Genomic DNA, 23,158 nt, shown 5'->3' on the forward strand with positions numbered 1-23,158 from the left:
GTGAAAACTTTCTACTCATCGCACAGGTCTTCAGTAGCAGCAGGACAGAGTCACTTATCTCAGTGACCTCTCTTGGACATGCCCTTTCCTGGATGATCCAAACCCCTCTCATCACAGCAGCAGGGCTGAGCCAAGAGGCAGCATGGATTGCCAAGTGTGTGGTGTTGTGAAGCTGAGAAGGACATTACCCATCACCAAAAGAGGTCCCTTTCCAGGGGACTGAGATGCAGTTGGATGCTGATATAGCTCTTCCTCATCAGCCTCCAACACACCAACCTTCTGGAACAACCAGCAGCTACTGATCCCTCCCTTTCCCCATGATACTGACTGAGCTGAGTAAACCAAACAAGATTTGGTGAACAGGAAAGTCTAGTGTGGGCTGTGACCTCCTGGGGAAGTCTGAGTGTGTCACATCTCTTCAGGTAGCCTTCCTCTCTTGACCTTTGCTTTTGACTTTTCCCCTCCCTTCTAGTGGCACATGCTTGCTCTGAAATACACACAGGTGTGGCATCATCAACCAGAGCATGGCAAGTGAAGGAGAAGGAACATGCTTGAGTCCATCATGGAGTCAGGTTAGGTCTGTTCCACCCTCACAAGCTGCTCAGTTAGAGCAGAGCATTGCAAGAAAGAGATCAGCTGGGCAGCTGCAGGAGCAGGCAGACCAGGGGCTGTTTGAGCTGACTGCTCACCCAGCTTCTCCATCCTGCTCCCATCTTTTCTTGCCTGCCTTAGACAAGCTGCACCCTGGGCTGGCCCTTGCGCATCACCACCAGTGTCATTATCAACTCCAAAATGACGTAGGAGAGTTGGTGGAAGAACCAAATGGTGAGTGTACAGTGCTGCCCTAGACCGTGAAGATATCACAAAAACTATATGCAGGGTCAGGCACATGGCAGATAGTGCCCATTATATCCCATGGTCAGTGGAGTGACAAGGATCTGTCTCTGTTTTCATGTCCTCATGACAGTTTGCTGTGTTTCTACTGGATGTCTCCCTGCCACCACAGAGGGTAGAGAGGAGGGGGAAGTGAGAACACAGTTCTTAACAAATTTAGGGAAAGGTTGAAGCTGTAAATCAAGATCTTCAATGCATTTCATCTCCTTCCTTTTCAGTATTTAGCAAGAAAACAAATGCATACACAGGAAATAAGGAACAGATGCGCAAGCGCATCTTGGGACAAATGAATTAACACGCAAATAAGCAGACAGGCCAGAAATGCAATAAAGGGTAATTAGACCACACAGGAACCATCAACGTGGGGCTGTATCACCAAATATTGCTAACACCTGAGAAGACCACAGCAAAGTGAACTCTTCCATTTTTGGGTGTGGTGGTCCCAGGACAGGACTTTGGCTATCAGTACCTGATGCTTTGATGACTGGCTAGGTAGTGAATAAACAATCACTGAGGGATATGGGAGAGAATGAGATATAGAACAAATTCTCTCTTTCCACAGCAACTAAGAAAAGTGGGCAGAACTTAGGGCAGTTACTGGAAAGATATCAAATCCATATGATCTTCTTGGGTTTGAGGGTGGCCAGCATCTTTCATTTCCCACCCTGTATACAGAAATGTGTTTCTTTTTCTACTGGATCTATTGAGGTTGAGACATTCTTCTCTTGTCACCAGCGCTCCATGAATCCTCACCCAGCAGTGTCCCAGGACACCAGCCTGCAGTGCTGTGCAGAATATGATCCTTCAGCACCTACAGAAATGCTGCAGAGCCTTGATGAACTGCTCAAAGGCCAACAGCAGCCCTTAGAGACTGTCAGTGCCATCTGCCATGGCAGGGCTGGGCTTGGCTCTGAGCACCTGGATCATCTCAGGACCATATGCTTATCATGCTCCCATCTCACTCTCCTACTTTCCGCCTTGCATGCCTTAGACCAGCATCTCTGAAAGTGTTTTAAGCAAAAGTCTGCCCAGGTTTTCCTGAATAAACTGAAGGAATCACATGGCACAATTGCCACAGTGATACGTGCTTAGGCTCAAGTGAAAATAAAGTTCAACTTTGAGTGGCTATTTATTTCTTTGCATTCCCCCCAGTTTGGATGGCACACATGGGGCTGCATCTGTAGAAAGGCTATGGTTTGTACTGTATTTTGCACCATTCACTGAGCACCTTTGGATGCCTGGAGAGCTGCATGGACTGCAGGCTGGCAGATACCATGTTTCATGAGAGGAGAGATGACTGCCCTGCTATAAGGACACCTGAGGTGTTACAACTGTCAGAGAAAGGGAGAAACAGCCATACAAACACAGCAGCACCTGCGTGGCAGTTCTCTGCCCAGCTGCTGGAAGGGCAGCTCTGTTTCTCAAGCGCTGTGGGAGAGTTGATCTTCTTGGGTCAACAGAGCCCACCACAGCTCCCAAAACGTCCTCACTGCTCCACCATCACATCATGCCCACCCCTCCACACACAGCCCTTCAGGCAGCTCCTTTCCAGCTGTGCTCAAGGACCGAGATGGCATTTCTTTACCCAGGTCCATTTTCAAGGTTTCCCCAAGGTGGTGTTTGACTGGGGCTTTTGCCCAAGGTCTGGAAGATCCCCACTCCCATTCCCCGCCACCCTCAGCGGTGCTGCTGGCGGTTCAGGGAGACCAGATGGCAATGTCCTTTGAGCCTGGTGAATTAGAGAACTGGCAAAAAATGCTAACGTTGTCTCTGTGACCAGTGCACCTCCCACTGCAGAAGAAAATGGGGAAGGGGATCTGATCCTCCTGCCTCACTTGCTCTGGTTAACTGCACTCTGCTTTCCAGTGAGAGCAAAGCATTTGGTTAATATCTGAGTTAATTCCTATGTTCCCAGACAGGGCAAATATTGGTCACTTGGAATAAAATATCTGTGCAAGGCTTCCATTCCAAGTTACAAATGACACAAGCATGCTCGCTCTTTTACTCCTTCCTCCCAACCACAACACACATTGTTCCTCCTAGGCCTACTTTATCTGTCATTTACCTCCCCTGGACCTTGTTTTCCAAGTCCTAGGATCATTGTCTGCTCTCCTGATCCTCCCTCCTCCCTGCTCCTGCTGTATATTGCACAGAGCCCTCACCCGTGCACGTGGCAGGAGCTGGGCTTCATTAGGTCTCTTTAGTTATCATGTTCTTTCATTAGCTGCCCAGAGACATACTGAAAGGACATTCCAGGCTGTCCTTCAGTGGTCAAGACATGAAGGGGTTCACAGGTCAACAGGAGCAGTCTGAAAAATAAGTAGCACCAAATGCTGGACATCTTAAGCACAGCACAGAGTGCATCCAGGAGTGAGGTGGCACTTTCCCTTATCAGAGGGTCATTTTCCTCCATGTCCTCCAACCTGTTGCTGGGGGAAATACTTCATTTTTCCTGCACATCTCCAGATCAAAATGACTATTGCCCCTTCTGCCAAACAGACCGGCTTAATGTCTGTGCATGGGGTCTCACATGTTACTTCCCCACAGCAACAACCACTGAAGCTTCTTGCTGCTATGTGGAGGATTCCCTGAGCAGCCTGCTCTGGTGAGTCTTGCTCTTTAATCACAGGACAACATGAATGGAAGGGACCTGCTGGGCTGTATCTAGTCCTTTGCTGTCACAGGCAACTAGGCCACAAAATCCTCAGCAGAGACTTATCCTTAGCTCTGTGGAGATACTCCAGGGAATGTTTCATTAACAAGAGTAATATTTATGTTAAGCATGAACCAGGATCAAACCTCAAGTACAGCTTTCAGCTCTAGTTTTGCATTTCCTGAAGCTAATTCCAACAGCATATGAAATCTCTAAACCTTCAGGTTTGCATTTCACATCCTGTCTTACGCGTGTGCCTCCAACCAGGCTATTTCAGTATTCTGCAGTGTAGAAATAACGAGCTTGTATTTAGCTGAAAGACCCTGCCCAGGACTCTCATGTCTCACCCACTGAGTGGGTCCCTAAGTGCATGACGGGCTACAGAAAGGTTTCTAGAAACCACTCGGGGTCCTGCTGAGAAGCAGACACCTCCGAGCACATTGCAGCACTCACTGAATAGCTTCCAACAGTGCAAGAGCTTCATTTGTGAGCCTCCTAAGGAAATTGCATCCAGTTGTCGTTGCAAAAGAGGGAATTTAAGGCATGCACAATGTCATTATTCCCACTGAGAACTACCAAAAACAGCAAGGGTGGCACCACATTGCTATGAAGAAAAGAAAAAAAAATAAAAGCTGTAGTAGATCTACAGCTGTGTGTGGCCAGGACTTCGATGTCCCATCTCATCTGAGCAAAGCCCTTCCCCACAACTGCCCCTCCACCAGCCTCCCAGGCCCTCCAAGTACCACAGCAGAGCACAGCACCCACCAAACTGGAGGCATAGGTGAGCCCCACTGAGCACTCACAAGCTATTTGTCTGCCCAGTGTCAGAGCACGGACCTGTACTCTGGCAGACAAAGACGCCTCATGGCTAGGCCACCAGCTAAACATCTGGAAGGTCAAAATCCCATTGACAACATGTTATCAGCAAATCACTCAGGTCCAGGTAGGTATTTAGGTACTGAGTTCTCCTGGATCTAACTGGGAGTTTGATGACTAAATACTTTTGTGGATCTGTAAAATGAAGATAATAGCACCTCACATTTTCACAGAGGTTTTGTGAGGAGACAGAAACTCCAGCTGGTGAGGTGAGCAGCACAGAAAGGTATGCCTTAGGGGTATTGCCATTCTTCACCAGGAGCTCCTGAGCCAGGAGCGGAGCAGGAGGCTCAGTGTCACCACGCTGCTGCCGCCTTGTCATCCAGAGGACCTCCCATCCATGTCCACAAGCCACAAGGCTTCCTACTTGGGTAGTTAACTGCTTTTGCAGAAGTCCTGCCTCAGTTAGCCAAAGATACACATCACTGGGCTGTTGGGCTGGAAAGACCAAGGAAATTACTTATCTATAAGCTGTCTCAGGCTTCCCCACCACAGTCTGGGCTCTGCAAAATGTCTTCTGGTGTCACCAGAGTTTGAGAAGACCTGGGAAGCAACACCTGGATCAGATCGAGGCTTCATTAAGCTGTAAAATATCCTTTTTTCTCTAACCAAGTTCTTCTCCCACCATACAAAGCAGAACATAGCAAAGAGCTCTGGGGGAGGCTGGGCCTGGAAGAGCCTCAAAAGAACCTAATCTCATTCTTCTGTGTATGTTTTTGCTTTATATAGTCTTTTGTGTATGCTTTTGCTCCAGATGTCAGCAGCAGAACTGAGCAGCCAAGCTGCGGGCCAAAAAGCAGCTGTAGAGGCTGCAGGGCTGCCACGGGCACAATGACCAAGTGGGATGTGCATCCCTCGCAAGGGTGGCATCGCTCTCACTCTCCCCCACGGCAGCACCTGGTTTTTGTTGGTGTTTGCAAGGCTATTCCCAGCGCTGACTCTGTTGGTATGAAGGACAGCCCAGCTGCAGTTGTTAGGAGCAGCTATGTCTCATCTGCTCTCCCATGAGGATTCCCGTGGGTCTGACCAGTGGCTGGAGCTGGACATCAAAGGCATGGCACAGTCCTGCCAGCTGCCAAAAGGTAGGAAATCTCCCACTGATAATCAGTTGTACAGTGGAATGGCCAAAGCCCACATTGAACACTGGAACAGGCTGCCCAGGGAGGTTGTGGAGTCTCCTTCTCTGGAGACATTCAAAACCCACCTGGACACATTCCTGTGTAACCTCATCTAGATGTTCCTGCTCCAGCAGGGGGATTGGACTGGATGATCTTTCAAGGTCCCTTCCAATCCCTGACATTCTGTGATTCTGTGATTAATCTCCAGCATCAGCTCTAAATTTCATCAGTTGTTTTGATCTGTGTGTTAAATAATGCCAGTGCCTGACTGAAAGCACATTTACAGAGGTTTAACAGCAATTAAACTCATATGTATCTCTTGCATGGGAGATCAGCTGCAGTGAATATGGTTTCAATAATCAAGTGGTATTTTGTTTACATGCCATAATTATGATATTAAAATCTTTATACAAACCTCACTGGATGCAAAGATCTTTTAATGTATGGCAGTCTTCGCAACAGGCAGCAGGATGCAGAGATAAAAGGTGACAAGATGGACGTGGTGTGAGCACCCATAAGATTAACTAAGACTACAAACATAGCTGAGTGGTGTCCCTGGCATCTGGCAAGATGGGCACGGCTTCCAGCCCTTCAGCTGAAAGCTACTAGATGGCTGGCTGCAATCCTGGAAAGATGAGCACTAGCAGGAGGTCAGTTTGGGATGCTCTGTCACCCAATAGGGTCACGGCAGGGGTGAAGTATTTACCCTTGTAGCTGTGGTTGTAAGCTTGACACAGCTAGGGCTCATATTCAGCATGAAGATGATGCTCGTCTCAAGCAACAGGATGTAGAATCCCAAATCTTAGCCCTGTAAAATTGCCGTGGGGAGCCAGAAAGAGCTCAGAGTTGCACAGGGGAATTTACCTTGTGGAGTAAAGCATTTTGGAGAACCGGAGAGAATTTCAGAGGACTGACAAAGACAGTATGATTCAGGATCAAAGCACTAGTGACTGAGCACTATTTCTGGTTCAAAAGCCTTCAATGCTTCAGTTTCTCTCTATGGATTTATATCTATCTCCAACCTCGTGGTTGTCTTCTCCAACTGCAGTGTGAGATTTTAGGGAAAGCAGCTCTGTTGATACTGAGTACTTGACCCAGAGATTTTGCCTAGCAAGTCATAGCCAGCACCCCAGTGAGGACAGAGCCAGCACATTTAGCCTAGGAGATAATCAGAAAGAGGTGGTGAGGAGAAGTATCTTGAGATCTTATGTTCTCCCTCAGTTCTGAATGTCAACAACTCTGCCCCGTTCCAGAGTAAAGTCAGATCATGATGGTGCGAACAAACCTCTGTCTTCCTACTGGAACTGGGGGAAAGACCTTAATGAAGGCAAGTAAAGGTGAAAAGAAGCCATATTTTCATGCTTTTCTTCTCTCCACCTCACAGCCTATGCCCTTCTCTGCCACCCCCATAATCACCCCCACCACACTGCAGAAAGTGGTGACTGGAGACTGCCCATTTGAGGTGTCCTCCTTCTCCAGTCTCAGCCCAGGGGGGTGGTAGGGAAGGTCAGTGTACAAGGTCTAAGTGAGGGCTGAAGCTCTGGGCAAACCACCTGCACAGACCCAGGCAGAGGGTCTCCTCAGCAGTGTGGCTACACGCCGTGACTGCTCCTCTCTTTAAAATCTGTGACCACAGAAGAGGATTTATTTCTTTGTCATGTGTTAAGTTGATGATTTTCCTCCAAGCGGAGGAGTTGTGGGGAGAGAAAGAGTCAGGGGCTGAGATTAAGTGGTACCTCCAGTAATAAAAATGAAGCAGATTTGCCTGCAGTGAGTTTTCCTTTCCGAGAGCCGTGTCTGGATAATCTCAGTTTCTAGCTAAGAGATAGCAGAGCTGTCAGGACATACTCCATGTGGCCACACAAGAAAACGCAGACATGACCCCTTGGTTCTTAGGAACAAATGTAAGGGGGAGGGAGAAAAAGCACTAGCAGGGGGATAGAAAACAACAAAACCCAAATTCATACAGCAAACAAATGTAAAAGCACCTATTTTTACTCAGTAATTTACATGCCTGCCCCCCTTCCTATTTCTTCCTTTTTTAATCTACAGCAAATATCTCTGAACTGTGCTGAGACAATAAATCTAGGTCCCTTTGAAGACCTTGGGTGGCAATGCAACAACAATACACTTTGTAAACTAAATATTTTAGAGATTAATTTTCCCTTTGATCTGCAGCATGGTACCCCCACTGCATACGTATGCACACAGCAACACACAGACACATCCTGCTGAACCCACTGTGCTGCAGTCTAGAGTTCCCCTGCCACAGGTGACGGACATCAGAGAGGTCATAGCTGGACATAAAGCGCAATATATACCCTCACAGAGATGCACATGTGACCAAAATCTTTTTGGTAAAAGAATACCATAAAAGATGTGGCCACTCCAAACCCAGTAAACAGCAGAATTTAAGGTCACAGTGGAAGAATTACTTTTTCAATGGTTGAGGCAGGAAGTGGCTGTAAGCAATTTTAGAGTTTGTTTATTTTTAAAGCACAGTGAGAGAAAAGGAAAGAAACTTTACTGCATGATATCTTTCTCATACCCGCAGGGGCCATCAGCAGGGTCATGTCCATAAGATCTACTATGCAGATTTCAGTCCCTAAACTAGCAGAGTAAGTGAGGGAAATAGCTATTTGTCACCCTGTGTGTAATCCTGGGTTTCAAAGATGATTGTTGACAGTGAAAAAATAATGAGGCACCGATCACTTCACCACTCGGGTAGCTGTACATCTAAGTCCACGTGCCTCCCACAGCCATCAGGCTGAAGGGATGCAAAGCATTTACGAACTTCATGTTACTCACCAGTGCATCATCCACCTGCCTCCCAAATACAAGTTCCCCCGGGCCAGCAATATGGCTTTAGATTAGCAAACAAGCATGATCTCTAGGTACAGAAGTTTGGGACAAGAAAAGAAAAAAAGCACAGCTCGGAGAAAGAGAGTGAATTCTAGTGTGAGACGAATGCATGGCCCATGGTCATATTTCCCAGTCACGGTGATGCGAAGCCCCCATTTCATCAGAACAATCTCCAGGAGTCAATATTCATAGAGCCCTGTGGTAGCTGGCTAGGGTGAACAGTCCTACTCAGACAGAAAAGTAATTGTCACATCCAGTGACATCCTCACCTCTCCTCTGAGGACTGTCAACCAAGAGCTGACCTGGATCAAAACTCTTTGACTTACAGGAACTGACAGGATCACCGTAGAAGCAAGGAGGTCCACGAGCATATCTCCCAAGCTGCAGATAGATCACCTACAGCACTTACTGTCTGATGTGTATGTTGGAGATAGAAGCATGGAGTTAAATCCTGAGAAACAGACAGAAGGTCACTGGCTCTCAATGCTCCTCTTTTTCTTGATAATCTGGCCTTTTGCTATCCTGCCATTCTGCAAGCAATTATTCAAGCTCCAGAATATCAGCTTCTACTGAAGATGAAGAGTTCGGCTCCCGTGCCTATAGGAAAGCACACTCAGAATGTGAGATGAGGTTCATTAAAGCAATGTTGTCTTCCTGAGTCTGAAGAGAGCCTGAAACAACAGCTCTGAGAGGTGGGAAAGCCTATATTCCACATTAAGTTCCTAATCCTGGGGCAACAATTGAATCAAATATCACTGTTTGACTTACTACCATTTTAGCAGAAATATCCAGCTTAGATGCCCATGCCAGGCCTTAAATAATCTTCCACACTTTCCCTGATGTTATATTGCCTTTTGTTCAATTGCCTTTTGCTTGGTAACAAGATCTTCAGTTTCTTCCCTGTAATTTTTAATGGAGATTCAGTTTGCCAGTGCATCAATCTGGTAGTGTGTCAAAACAGAGACCCAGTCAAAGGAGTGAAGAGAGACAGGAGAGAGGGAAGGATGCCTAAACCTCGTTGAAGAACAAAGATGCTTTGGGGGCTCATTCCTGCTACCTGTGCTCAAAACGGTTGGGCTTTCACCATTTTTCCCCCAATTTGCTTGCTGCCTGGGGAAGAGCATACAACCATAGGGCCAGAGGAGCAGGGCAGTAGCTGCAGCTTATTGAATCAATAGTGTCCTACAACCCCAGCCTTCCAAAAAGCAAAGGAAGGACCAAAAGCAATTGTCTGACACAAATTAATTTCCTGGAAAGACTGCAGAGTGAGTTAAAAGCACAGGCGAGTGCACACATGCAGAGTCCAAACTCTGAAATCTGACCTGGCACAAGCTGCGGCGAGCGAGCCTGACATGGGGGGATCTGGAAAGCTCTTGGTCCCCGCGGGAGATGGATGCACATCGTGCTGCCCCCTCCTTGTTTCAAGATAGCAAGCAGAGGGAAGTGCTGGTGTTTGCACAGATGCAGGTTTATGTCACAGGCAGAAGGGCTGAGCAAAATGCTGCATCCCCTGCTGCCCATGACAGGTTCCTCTATGACAATTTTCCAGGCTCCTCTTAGCTATCTCACAAGAGCTTGGACCTGGTGCTGCTCAGGTCCCCGTCATACCAGCCCTACCTTGGTGTAACACAGCAGATGTCAGCAAGGACACCCCTGATTTGTCAGGGCACTAGCAAAAAGTGATTCAGGCCTTGGGTTGCCCACTGATCTTTTGGAGAGGAGTCACAGACAAGAAAGTCTTAAAGAAATACATTTCAGGCTTTTCCACCTTGCTTTCAGGGTTCAGAGAAGTGACAGTCTTCAGAGCTCAAACACTGAATTTTGCAGCCCAGTAGTGAACTACCCCTGAGAAACTGCAGAGAAAGTCCAGGCTGTGAACTAAGTCTTTCAACCATCAGGACCACCAAAGTAAAGCTTCAGGCAACTCTCCCAACCAAAATCAGAAGATCCTTCTGAAAATGTGAGATTTTTTTTCAGAGGGTTGAGTTCTTTGTTTTGTTTTCTTGCTTTGAAGGCTACACGCAATCTTTCCTCTCCCCTCTGGAGCTCTGTTGTCACTGCTCTTAGGATGTGAGAGATGAGAGGCACAGTAATCACAGCACTCCAAAACCTGGAGCTTCAAGAGTATTAAAAGAGCAAACCCCAGAGGACAGGAAAGGGGGAACATGTTTGTCTCTGGTGCCTCAGGTCACATACTGGGGCTGGATGTACAGTGCCTGGGAGTGGCTGGGGGTGGCCAGTATTTTCCCTCAAGCAATTAATTCTACTTGGATGAATAAGTGGAGAATGGAGAATAAGTATGCCCTCCAGATGCCCCCCAGCACACTAAGCCATCACATAACGGTTACTGGACGTCACAGAGCAAGTTTATGATGCCGATGAGCACGAAACAGAAGTCGAAGTACAGTGAGCTGCTGCCACTGGAATCACCAAAGGGCATTCCCAGGTCCTGTCTGTCATGGTCTCTGTTCAGGATCACAGGAGCTCAGAAATTAGGGCTGGAAAAGACCTCAGGAGGTTGTTTAGTCCAACACCAGTCCCAAGACAGTATCAGCTATGCCTATACTGCTCCTGACATGTGTTTGTCCAATCTCTTCTTTAAGACACCTCTACTAATGGATTTCCGCCACTCCTTTGTGTGATCCATTAGCAGGAATGACCTAGGACATGCTTAACCGCTTGGACAGGGAACAGAGAAAGTAAACACTGGAGTGACTTTACTTTCCAGGCGAAGAGAAGAGAAGAGAAGAGAAGAGAAGAGAAGAGAAGAGAAGAGAAGAGAAGAGAAGAGAAGAGAAGAGAAGAGAAGAGAAGAGAAGAGAAGAGAAAAGAGAAGATAAGAGAAGAGTAGTCAAATAGAAGTAAGGAGAAGGATGGAATGCTGAGAGGAGGAGCAAAAAATCTGCGAAGATTTTTATTTGTGTCTGCTTCAAACCTCCAAGAGTTACACAAAGTCCAGTCCTCCTCTCATCACATCTGGAGGCCCAAGAGGCTTCCAGATGGACTACAAATGAAGAGTCAGAACCATGTCAGCACCCCATGAGGTCACACCACCACTGGGAGGTGTAATACCCCAGTCTTTGTCACAATCCGGCACTGACCCCAAGAGTAAGATGGTATTGGGGAAGACAGTCACAGGCACGTGGCACCGCTCCCTCCTATTAAAACAGCCTCTTCAGGTTGTCAGATGTCAGTGGTGCCAATGCCAGGCCCTCGATGCTGCAGCAGCTCTCTAGCAGTTGGTTTGTTTCAGTCCAAGGTTTCCAAGCAGTTACAGCCCTGGAACAGCAGAGCAACTCCACTCAGTACGCTACGACATCACCACTACTGTTGATCTTGGCGTATTATTTATCCATCTTCCCAGCCATAAATTTCCTTCCTGGACTCCAGGGCTTGCTTTATAACCACGCTCTTTGCGCTGAGACTGCACAGCCCTAGGGACAAGACCTTTGCCTCCGCACTTTCTATTTAGGGCTATGCAGCTTTATGACACTAACAGAAAGAGTAACTTCCCAGACGACTTTGCAGCCAGCACAGAAGTTTTTTGAAATGCTACTTTTTGGCTACTTGGAAAGTCACTGATAAGAGTAGGGATAAATCTGAAGCCTGAGCTGCTACCACATGGGGAGGAGGAGATCCTGGTAGCTTGCTTGCAAATACGTCATGCAACAAACCGTAAAGTCTTTCCTCTGTTCTCCCAAATGGATCAGCATGAAATTCCACCCCAGAGACTTATTACTTGGCCTCTGTTTCTGAGATTTAAAGCCTTGAAGGAGGTGAGTAGCCTCACTGTATTATCACCAGAGGCTCAGCTGTCTGCACAGATCTTTCAACCAAGCTTTGGGAGCTCAACCAAGACCAGAGTCTGGACTTCACATGTTAACGCCTGTCCCTCAGAGAGGTCTGGAGCTCACCAGGCTCCTGGCTTGCACTGATGACCTCAGAAGGTATCTGATGGCAGTGTGAGCCAGCATTAGTTGGCTCATACCCCAGTCCCCCTCCCAAAGTCAGTCCTTCCTACCAGCCTCCTTGCTCTGGACCTCTGCGAGCAGTCTACTGTGGGTCTCTTTTCATTGGAATGAGTAAATCTGAACAATGCTTTCCATCCCTGCTTGTCTCGGCTCGGAGGGATCTCTTGAGCGCGCCATGAAAGGAGAGGCACATCTGGGCTGGATTACAGGGTGGTGCAGTGGCTTTTACAGCTACAGATTCCTGCATGTGTTTTCCAAGCAGGATGTATATACTCCTACATCAAAATGCAGAGAGCCCCCAGGGTTGAGCACCCTCATTTATATGAGTCGTTCTGGGTTGCCCTCTCTTTGGAGGGCTCACCTATGGACACCGTGGCAGGCTGGGGTCTGTGGGAGGAGATGTTCCAGGCTGCTGATAGCCAGCTCTCCTCCTGGGCATGGAGAATTGCTTTCTTTTGAGAACAGAGGCCAAACGGAGGGAGTCATTTACACCATCGAGAAGTGGGTGTAACGCTGTGATTTACTGGCATGTTACAGCCACATAGGCACTGACTTCGCACGGATAAGCACAACTGTGAAGAAAACAAGGGAGGAGGCAGTGAGACTCAGAGTAAATCCACAGAGATCAATAACATTACACCAGATTTATGCCAGTTAGTAAACCAAAGGTTGCAGTCTGCTCTCTGCAGCATTGGTTTATCACAGCTCCAGATTTTACATCACTGTCACTGAAACCAAGATCTGTCCCCTGAGGTTTTAGAAATAACTTCTTCCTCTCAAAAATCTCGTCTTCAGCTCTCCGTGGGTTGAGAAAAAGAGACAATGATGTGTGGATGGAAAAGCAACAAAAAAAAAAATCTAAATTAAAATTAAAACACAGCAAGGTTCCAAAGAATTTACAGATGTCTCTCCTCTCCTTCCCCCACCGCTCTCTGTTGTCAGCTGTAAATATTTATCTGGCAGGCTCCAGTGAAAGGCATGGCCCAAAACACTTAATCACAATTTCAGTGTGGCTGCCCTCCAGAGTGCCCTAAACCTGGGAGACAGTGGGTTTTCTCCTGCAGTTTTGTTAGAGGATGGTACCTCTGTCCTTATGCAGACAAACAAGTGCTTTTAAAGGCAATTCATAACGTTTCCAACATGGGTTGCTGGTTGCTGTGTTTTTCTTCTTTTTAGGATTTTTGTTTTTCTTTCTGAAGTCTCTCATTTTCTTTTTTAACCTTGAGTGAGGGAGGTGGACAAGCCCTGCCATGCCACCACCAGCAGCCTGGTACGGATTGCCAGGTGGAAATAGTGAAGAGGGAAATGCGAAGTTGGTCCGGATCAGTCGGGAGCTTTGGGAAATCTTCCCCAGAAGCAAAGGAATCATTATATTTCTATAATTCACCACAAAGTGTTTCACAAGTATTGATGAGACACAAGCCCATTTCCCCTGGCAAGGGTGGCTGTCTCCAGGGTGGAGCCTGGCAGCTCCTGTGGGACACTCAGCTCCACCTGGCAGAACTTTGGGAGAAGTTGAAGCGCTGCCAGAGGCTGGCAATTGAAGGGGCTTTGTTTTTGAGGATCCCCAACAAGAATCACCATTGGCCCCGGGGTTCCTGCACAGCAATGGGTTGCCTGCAGACTCAGGAGCAAATCCCACAGGACCAGGGACTTGTGATCTTCGCTCCCTGGTTTTCCCTCCTGCAATGAGTCTGTCCTGACTCCATTCTCCCCACAATGACATTGGGAAGACTTCTCCATCTCTGATTGCACCGTCCCTCCCTGCACATGGCAAACCACTCTTTAAGGCTCTAAATCACTTATATTTCTCCCTGCTGCTGCTTGCATTTGTTCTTGCCGTGGCAATGGACCGCTGCAGAAATTTCCCTCTGGTTGTTCCTCAGATGGAGCCCGTGTCCCCCTAGCCCCTCACAGCCCCACCACACCTTACTGCCAGCAAGCAGCCAAAGCTGAGAAATACTATAGAGACAAAACACTTCCAGCAAGTACACTTAGCCTGGCTCCATTCACCAGGAGCAGCTGCCTCCTCCTATAGTTGTGGTTAAGGGAACACTTTTTGTGTGTAAAGGGGAAAAAAAATGAATGGCTTCCTCTGAACCTCTCAGCAAACACTTGCACGCCTGGGCAGTGGGGTGCAACCCTGCAGAAGGTGGGGACTAGCTCAGCTGGAGTTCCCCAGCTGAAAGACCAGCTGGACCTCCCTGGTTGATGGTGTTTAGAGGTGCCTACACGGGGCATGGAGCACTGCCTTCAGCTAGCACCAAGGTGACATGCAGGCGGCTCCTATTTCATCCCATCCAAACCATCCCTTCTTTTTTTCTTTTAACTCCTTCACACCCTTTCCTCTCCATCCAAATCCAGAGCCCATAAAGACCCAGCAAAATGCAACTGTTGACTTCCCTCAAAGGAGATGTTGTGCTGAGCCTCTCCCAAAGGCTCTCTCTCCACTTCGATATGGAAGATCTGGGAGAGGAGAAAGTGAGGGCAGGACCATAACACACAAAGCCGTGACCCCTGTGGGACCACCCTCAGGGTCTCCCTCTAGGTTTGCTCCAGCCCCACAGCAGCTCAGAGACTGGAGCACGCAAAGAGGTGGCCAATGTTCACTTTGCATCCCAGCTTTCAACCTTCCCAACTAACATGTGGCAGAGTTCCTTGCGAGAGGAACTGAGATGTCCAACCTAAAGCTCTGTTGCTACCATAATGATTATTGCCTCAGTCTCCAGCTGAAGCACAAATGTATTTTGTTTTTACAGTTCTTTGCGATTTTCTGCAGAGAGTGGCATACTTTGGCAAAGCAGAGCCATATGTGACATCCTGTTTTCTTATTGGCCTTAACTGCCCTGTGATTTCCTCACCACTTATCGCCAAGTAGTTGGTTCACCACCTGATTATTTATCAGTCTGCCTTTATGCTTTCTTGGGAAGTGAGATTAACTGCACTCTTTCCCTCCTTGCCAGCGCTTCCAGTGGAAATGATGCTTTGTCGGCACGTCTGCAAATGTGCAGAGTTCCTTGAAAATGCAGGTCTGTTTCTGGCAATGAGCTCATTTAGAGCAGGTGATCATTAACCACAGACATAAATTGTTCCGAGGTTAATCTATTATCCTGTCAGTGGCCCTTGCAATTTTTAACACTTTCAGAGCTTAGAGAACTGTTAAAGTCCCCTCCTTGTAAATGTAAATATATGAGAATCTCAGCTTCCTTTTAAAAATAAACAACCCTGTAACTCCCTTATCTGCAGTAATTATTGTGACCTTGCAATTGATATGCAAAGGGAAGCTGAAAATGCAGCCCAGCTATATCCAAAAGTTCTGAAAACCCAAATAGAGGATAAGTAATCTGACTCCAAAATGCAAAGATTTAGTCTATTTTCTAAGCCAGTGCTGTGAGATTTGAGGCTTTATTTGGGACTTTGAAATCTCTGGGGCTGGTAATACTGTACTAGATAACTGTGTGCACTGACACCGATTACAGCTTTATTACCTGGGAGTCGCAGGATGCTCTGGGAATAGCACCTCCTCCGAGGGCAGGCTTTTCCAAAAGGCTCTGCTTGCTCTGACCAAAATGATGCTGGGCCTGGGCAGCCTTTTCATTGCACGTAGGGCACCGTACCGAGAGCAACTTCCAGTCTCCCTAGTCCTGCTGCCCTTGGAGGCCACCCCAGTGACAGACCAGCATCGCACCCCAAAATCCCTGAAAGCACCAGGCCCACTTTCTGCCCTCGGAATGTAACAAAAAGCAACACACAGGGCACATGGGGAAAGGTTGCTTTTGTGGCAGGGTGCCTGGGAAGAGCCAGGGTGAAGGTGAAGGAAGGTTTTGCATTCTCACCCCACCAGTGCAATGAGGGCAGCACCAGGCACCACATTCGGGGAGGAAGGAGCAGAGTTGGTGCTTTGTGTGCCCATGCAACCAGGACCCCACTCACACCCCATGGGGTTAACGTGGTATTGAGTTTACCCAGCTGTAAGTCCCATCATCTGCTCCCTTAGCTCAGGGTAGCTGCCTTATCCATCAGCCCTTGGTTCACTGCAGTGGCCAGCTCCTGCTGCCGTCACATCGCCGAGGCAGACCATGGCAGGGTTGGGGAGGGTATGGTTTGGAGGGCAAGAAATGTTTTTCATAGTGTGACAGGAACCGAGCTGACAGCAGCCAGCCAGACCCGGGTTTTCCCACGGTCCCTTCACTTTCCCATCAGCGCCGGGGGTGAGGTGCCAGCTTGGTCCCCGGCTGCTGGCTGGCTCTCAAGGGCTGGGGAGGAGGAAGGGGCTGCCCAGGCCCAGCTGGAGCTTCTCTGATTCTCTGACCCAGACATCAAGCACGATGCCGTTTTGGCGATGCACTTTGTCCTCCTGCTTTGCTAGCCAAGAGTTTATAAAGCCACAGGGACAAGTGCCTCCTCATCCTCACAGCAACGCTGGCCCTGATTTTGGCTGTAGACGCTGCTTTGCCTCATACCCCTGAGCTGCAGATGGGTCTCTGCCACACAGTCTTCCCCCTTGTCTTACTAAAGATAAAAAAAAAAAAAAAAAAAAAAGAAAAAAGAAAAAAAAAAGGAGAGAGAAATCAAGTGGCTCTTTGCTCTTTCCTTTTCCCCTCTGGAACCCAATTTGGTAGTAAATACCTCATTTACAGACAAACAACCTTGGGAGTTGGGAATTGCACCCTGCACCTTGGAGGGAAGATGCTCCTTGCAGTGAGACCATCAAGACAGACTCCAGAGATGCAGGGCAAAGTCTTCATGCAACCAACAGTTTCTCTAAGAACCTAAATGATTTGCTTACTCTGTTCCGTGTTTCAGCTCCAAAAGGAGGACATTTCCTCTGTGCAATACCACTGCAGTCCAAAAAAAGAAGGAAAATTCAGTACTGTGGTGTGCACAAGAAATAAAATCCCATTTACCACGAATATTGTGCTGTCTTCCAGAGGTGATCACAAGGCTACAGTTCGTAGAGCACCACACTAATGAAAGCCCCAGAAATACTATTGGAGACAGCAGAATTAGGTGATTTAATATGAACCATACGTGGTGCTCAGAGTTTCTCAGTAATCCAGCTTCTGCATGTCCTCACCGTGTTACAGAAATGATGCATTGTCTCCCCTTTTCTTGGCTTCATTACAGGGAATGAATCTCCCCTGAGACCTTAATTGCTTCAAATGCTCTCTGCTCTATTTATATTTGATTTTACCCAGTGGTTTCAAGCAATACTGATCCTGAATGATTGTTGATCTAGGGCTGTACCCTGGCTAACATCTGCTTTGATGAAGTTGTGTGCAGGTCTGTTTGAATAACATTACACAGGGCAGACAGGACTTGGCTCTTCAATTAAAGGGTTTGTAATGACCCAGTCAATACAGTGTTTTTCTTCATAGCAGAGCCATGTGACCATGATCATTTTCATATCTGTGGACACAATTTCAGGCTAATGTGTATCTTTCCACTATCTTTGTGTCAAGTCCTTGCCGTAGCCACTCCCTGCCTCAGTTTCTCACTCACAAACTGGCCATATCTCCACTTGCCTGGGCCAGAGTGTGGCCTAGACCTTGATAATCCACTGTGCCCTACCTAAAAAGGGATCTTTCCCTCCCTGCCTGGAGGAAATATCTGCAGCAGGCACCACTGCTGGCAGCCCTGGCATCCAGAGGTCAGCAGAGAGAGGCAGCATTGCTTGCTGCTTCTGGGCAAAGTAGAGGGCAGAACATTCATACCCTCCTCTGAGCACATGGAAACACGCTTCACGGCTGGGGTGAAACGATGTCTTCTCTCTCTGCTGTCACAAGGACAGAGACACGGCTCAGTCTGTGTGGTGGCGGAGAGTGGGGGCATAGGCGGAACACATAAAGCAGACAGATGGCTACACAGCCAGCCCGGTTATTACTGGAATAAATTGGGTAAATCACAGGCTAAGCAGTTGCTCTCCCTGCAGTAGAAGAGGATCTGACACCGTGATTGAAAATTAGCAGCATCTCAAAGGCAATCACAGCTGGGAAGCTTGCTGGGCTGGGAAGCTCCGCTCAACCGGGTATTGCACTTGGACTATGTTATTACTGCACTTTAAACCACAAGAACAAAATGTTTGGGACATGCTAATGACACCAGGAGAAACAGCAGCGTTTTGATTGGATAGTAATTGTTGTAATTATTTGCTACCAGAGTAGACATGAATATAATATAATGGGTCTGATTATTTATCAGCATTCAACACAAGAAAGAAAACAATGCTGGTAAATAGCAGAGGGTTTATTGTGGGGAACTGTTTAAAGCCAGGAAAGGAAAAAACATCTCTCTCCAAAACAGGGTCTGTGGAGGCTCTGCACTGAAGATCTAAGTCTCTCAAGATTTAAGAGAGCTGTATATGATTGAGGTCTTACTCTGATGTATTTGGTGTGATCACACTACAAAGGCCAGGTTTGCCAAGCAGCCTTCCATTGTGCAAGACCCTCACCAGCATCTTGCCAGATGTCACCAGTTGGCAATGAAACTGTCCAGGGTGGAACACTCTGGCTACTCATTTTGTAAAAAATTGGCAAAGATCCTTCAGTCATTTCCAGGAGTGCCATGTAGTAGATTTGTCTACATTAAAACTTCCTTGCTGTTGAGACTAAAGGCTGGAATAAGGTAGCCATGGAAGAAAACAAGGATGAGAAAATTGGTCAGGGAAAAGAAGTTGCACCAAGACCCCAGTGCCAAAGCCTCTGGGCTAGCTCAGTGCAGGGTCTTAGAGGAACCTGAAACCAGGAGAGAGGGTGAAGAAACAGGGGAAATCCAGAAAAATATATGGTCAGGTGGAGGAGAGGCACTCATGGAGGCCAGAGGAAACAGGAACAGGCCCAGGAGGCCAAACAGGAGAGCTGTGGGCACACAGGAACAAGTCTCACACCAGCAATACAGGGCACCAAAGTCTCACTGACCCTCAGTGGGGAGCAAATGCCTGTGAGATCAACCAGTGTAGCATGCCAGCGTGCTTCAAGGCCACTCTACACCGAGGACAGATGCTGGCTAGCCCGCCTCAGAGTGTCTGCAGGATGTGCGCGGGTGAGGAGAGCAGAGCTCCCAGGGGACCCTTCGGCAGAAAGCAACCTTCCTCCCGTTGTGGATGGTGACCACTTTCCTCATCAAAGGGGCTTTGTTGTCTCTGTTCCTCTCCCCACTTGGCACCCCGCTCTCATGGCACTTTCGGTTCCTCCACTCGTCTGACCTCAGAGCTACCATGCTGCGAACATATCAGATGGGAACATGCAATCAATGCTGGCCAACCCACTAAGAGACTGAGCTATTATTACAGCAGGCACTGATGTGAGCAGCCACAAAAAGGAAAACAGATTTTTGGGCTCCTCATGTGTCCAGAGCTATCTGCACATCCTGTCCTGGGTTAACTGAAAACATGTGGTCAAGTCCTACCAGGCTGGCAGGCAGATACAGTCAGAGCTAGCTTTCAAAGCATGTGCATCTTCTGTTTCCTCAGCCTTTTTCTTGAATAAGCCCACTAAAATCTAGCTCAGGAAATGGTGAGATACCAACATGCTTAAATGTCCTCCTTGTCACTGATGTTACTTCTGCAGAGCCTTGCTGTTTCTCAGCTGCATCCTCTTTGGCTTGCTCACTCCCAACTGAGGGTTACCAATCGCTGAAGGACATTTGTCTTTGCTTTCCTAATGTGTTCCTACACCCCAAACTTATATTACCTGCATATTATACATGTTGAAAGCCTGTGAGTATGCTCAAACCAAACTCACTTCATTCCTATGGCACATGTTCACTGGCCTGCCATGCGGTACAGACCTGACCTGCTTCAGAAACCGGAGCCTGAGCTATGCACGTAGCGACCATGGACGGTTCAGGCTCAGCCTGGCTGTGGCAAGGGACATGATGGATGCCAGACAGCCCTGATGACTTGGGCTCCTCCTAGCAAGTGCTCAGCACCCATGTGCAGAGGGTGGAGGGGATCTGGGGTGCCCATCTGCAGCCATGCAGGCAGATCCACAAGCAGCCCAGGTTTCCAGCTACTCCCTGACACCAGCAGCTCAGTAGATGCACCAGGTCATCCTCCATCTCACCACCAAAGACATGAAGGCCAAGCCACCACTGAGGCCTCACATCAGGGAAGCAGTCTTGGAAGAGTAAAGGTAACAGGCAGGCATGTGAGGAAGTACTGGCATGGCAGGGTGGCTGCTGGTACATATGCCTGTTTGGAGCCACCAGCCCACCTTGAACTCTGGCAGGAGCAGACTCTGCCACAGAGAAGGGCAAGACAGGGCTCGCACACAGCAACGTACCCCAGAAAATCCTCCCACCTCACCACCTTCCTTCCTCAACTGGAGGTGGCATTTGTGCATGTAGGGTTTCCTGGGGAGTATTTTTCTTTTTAAGTCTGGAGCCATGTAAATACCAAGTAGCCACACAAGTCCTGTGGCACAGGGTTCCCCAGTGCAATCCCACGCTCTGTGCAGATCTGCCTCCGGTTGTTTCCTTTGAACCTGCCACCTGCTACTTTTATTTGATGTCCCTGAAGGTCTTGTCTGAGAAGGAACAGCATACAAACACTCTCTATTTTATAATGAGGTCACTTTGTTTTGAGTTACTGTTGTCCAGGTGCCTGCTTCTTCTTAATTCAATGGTGAAAGCTCCCCAGTGCCTCAAGGACACAGATCAGGCATCCATAATTTTTTCTTCATTTTTCCTAAACATTACTGGCACAATGCATTGTGAAAGTCTGCCAGTTGTTACCACAAATGGCTGAGACTGCAGAAACAGCAAAGAAATACTCATCACCCTTGCCTTGGCATATGTAACCTATTTGTAAGCCCTTCGCATAGCACTATCTGCAGACACCTACAAACAAATAGCCTCATTCATGTACCTCCCCAGCACAAGCTCTTCTGCCATGGCCCAGCTGCACACCCACCAGCACCCATCCTGCCACCCCCATGCTTGCCTGCATGCATGTCTGTTGCCTTTACTCCTCCATGATTTCCTTCCACTTAAAATAAGAGTAATGTGGCATAAATATAAATGCCACAACCATATAAATGCCACTGTAAATGCACTCTGTGACTATACACCCACACTGTATCAACACATACTCCACCCAAACCTAACCTGACACCCACACTTGAATGCCTTCTTCCACCCCATGCCTTGCCACAACAGACTATGCAGCTTCAGAAAGACCAAGGAAAAGCCCTAAGTTGTTTGAAGGGGACAGTCTGTCCAGCTGGAAATTCTGCTTCTTAGTTGTTTCTGTGCCAAGCTGTGTTTTGGTCACCTCCATCTAGCCTGGGGCAAGCACCCTGGCCACAGCTGTGCTGCTGATTTTGCCCATTTTCCTAGTCAACCTGGTAGGTAGGCAGACAGGTCAACACTCAGCACACAGTTGCAAACGGGGTGGTAGGTGTATTTTTCTAAGCATCATCACACTTTGTAGCAAATGAAACATAGAGACATGAATATATATCGTGCGTGTACACACACGCATAAAAAAATGTTTAGACAACACAGTAAGAGCCAATCTTGTGCGCTCACTGCAAAGGGACTCACCAAGTCACAGGGTGCACATACAGCAACTCATTTTGCTGCTGCCATGAGCTTGGTTCCCCTCTGCTATTTTTATAAGGCCACAGTATTAACCTTATTAATTTACTTTAACTAGAGAACAGTATGAGTCTAAAAGGTCCCACTTAAATCATAGAGAAACCATGGCCAAGCTCTTCAAACAGCCGTCTGTCCCCATTCACCCTCCTGCAGATGGTTAACACAGCTGAGTTCAGCGTGCCCAGGCTGCATCACACCACAACAGAGCTCCTCTCTTCACAGGGTTTGTTGTCTGCTCTGGAGGGAAACACCTGCAGATCTCCAAGCAAGATCAGCTCAGGGCAGAGAAAGATCTCGGCTTAGAAGTTACAGGCTCCCCCACCGAGTCAAAACCGAAACCTGGTTGGAGGACTAACTCTGGAGTCGAGAGCTCCAGCAAAGCAGAGGTCCTGAGGGACCTGCACCAAGCTGACCACGCTTGCAAAAAGCTTCACTTGCACACCAGCTGGTGCCCCTGCCAGCTACAGCAGTGGAGAGAGTCTTTGCAGAAGGTGTTTTGGAAGCCACAGAGTGAACAGCCCCACACTCATTTATGCCAGAGGCAGCAGCAGGGCACAGCAGCTACAGCAATAACAGCTTTCAGAAGACCACAGCTTAACTCTCATTTCTCTGGTTTCTGCTGATGTCTTCCACAGTGGTCTTTGGCAAACCCTTTCCCAGACCAGGGTCTGGCATCCAAGTGAGGCCAATGTCCTCAGCCTCCTTTGCCAGTTACACTGGTAACTGCAGCTGAAAAGCACCCCTTAAGACCTTCATGAATACCACCAACATGCTTTCTTATAGCTTCAGAGTTGTTGCTATATGAAGGCTTATCATCATGTTTTACCATAAAAACTGCACTGTTTCATCATTAACTCAGAGACTCAGCTTGCAGGGAGAGATCAGGGTGGGCATAATTAAATTTAACCCAAACACGTGTTGAAGGCCCAGACTACAGCCCTGGGGCAGCCGAAGCAGCTCTACACCCCAGCTCACCCTGGCCAAGTAGCTGACTGCACACTGCAAAGCTTTGTGCCAGATTTCTGCTCCTCTGCCTTAAGCACAATCAGTGTCCGTACCTACAGCCTGGCTGACAGAAGGTCAACACATCCCCCTCTATGCACTTATCTACTTATAAACAAGCTTGACCTGGCAGAAGCCTAGAGTTGATCAGGGTTCATGGAGTCGCAGCAACCACTATGTTTTTG

Source organism: Nesoenas mayeri (genome assembly GCF_963082525.1).
Source record: "Nesoenas mayeri genome assembly, chromosome: 3".
Taxonomy (NCBI): Eukaryota; Metazoa; Chordata; class Aves; order Columbiformes; family Columbidae; genus Nesoenas; species Nesoenas mayeri.